Source organism: Meriones unguiculatus, chromosome 15 (assembly GCF_030254825.1).
Source record: "Meriones unguiculatus strain TT.TT164.6M chromosome 15, Bangor_MerUng_6.1, whole genome shotgun sequence".
Lineage (NCBI taxonomy): Eukaryota > Metazoa > Chordata > Mammalia > Rodentia > Muridae > Meriones > Meriones unguiculatus.
This window is the reverse complement of record NC_083362.1, coordinates 4,250,792-4,252,444: the sequence shown is the minus strand read 5'-3', so window position 1 is coordinate 4,252,444 and position 1,653 is coordinate 4,250,792.

Here is a 1,653-nt window from a genome sequence, read left to right as displayed (position 1 = left end):
GTGCGATTTGCCTCCTGGTTACTGCCCCTCTGCCTGCATCTGCCCCCAGTGGACTATGTCATCTGACTCGAGCCAGCCCCGAGTTCCCCTCCAGCCTCCGTAGGGCCATGGCTGTGTGTTACTGTTGCTGTGTTTTCAGTTTTTAAACTGGGTTTGGGGTTTGATTTTTATTTCTTCGGGGAACTTTATTTTTCTTGGCAAATAACTAAAGTTCTTGTCCATGTAATTTCTGTGGTCTCTATTCAGCTTGGGTTTCATGTTTTAAAATAAACAATTTTAAAAAACAGGTCTCTTTATTTCCTGCACTGGCAGGATCCAGAGCCACAGGCTGCACACGAGGTGTGCACTTCGTGGACAGGGGCAGGACCTCATGGCTGGGATGGACCAAGTAGGAAGAGGGAGTGACAGAGAGTGATGCCGTCTGACATTCATTTTAACTGAGTTGCTCCCGGTGCTAAGTCAGGAAGGAAGAAAGTAGAGAAGATGGGGCCATTCAGGAAGCTCTGTACTGGCTCAAGGCTTCATGGAGAGCTGGGGTGACTCTGGTAGAGCATCTTCCTAGAATCCCCCAGTGAGGGGCTGGGGTGTGGCTCAGTGGTAGAGCACCTGCCTAGAATCCCCCAGTGAGGGCTGGGGTGTGGCTCAGTGGTAGAACCCCTGCCTAGAATCCCCCAGTGAGGGGCTAGGCTGTAGCTTGAGAGTAAAGCACCTGCCTAGAATCACCCAGTGAGGGGCTGGGGTGTGGCTCAGTGGTAGAGCCCCTGCCTAGAATCCCTCAGTGAGGGGCTGGGGTGTGGCTCAGTGGTAGAACCCCTGCTTAGAATCCCCCAGTGAGAGGCTGGAGTGTGGCTCAGTGGCACAGCACCTGCCTAGAGGCCTCTATTGTGTGTGAGAAGTGGGAACAAGGGTCCAGCAGGAGGTACTGCTTCCCCCTCAGGAGGCATAATGGGTGTACTTCCTGGAAGTTCCTAATAGTTTGCTTCCAAGGGGCTCAGAGGTTGCAGAATTGGAGAGGAGGGGAGCAAGCAGTGACTGCAGAGAATGCTCCTGCTGCTTGAGCCACACTCTGTAGCAAGCCCAAGAACAGCACACAAGCCTCGCACTTGACTCCTCATACTGCATAGATCAGACATTAGAAGGCCAGGGATGTACTCTGGTTTGAGCATTCGCCTAGCACACGTGGGCATATGCTTCAGTTCTCAGCACGACAAGGAGGGGAAAAGAGAATAGATGAATTGGGAGAATATATTTCGTGTCTGGACCTCTGAGGCCACAGCAAAGACCTGCAGTTCTCTTCCTGGTTGTATCCCTAGACCTAGGGACACGCCAACTGTGGCCACCAGGCGGCGCTCAAGGACCATGGCGGGTTGTGGCAGAGGTGGATGGCTAGATAGGACCCGGGTGAGCCTTTGCCACTCTGAGCCCCCTAAACTTCATGACAACATCTAGGCATCCTCTAGGGTCCAGTATGGGGGTCCTCTTGATCCTGGGGTCCCTTCCAGAGGTTCACCAGGTGTCTTTATGTATGTAGTTGGGCCAAGGCAGGCTTGGATTTTATACTTGCTCCCCAATTTTTTTTTTTTACTTCTTGTATCATTTTTATTTTATGTGTATATTTTTATTTTATGTTTATGGGTGTTTTGCCTGCATGTA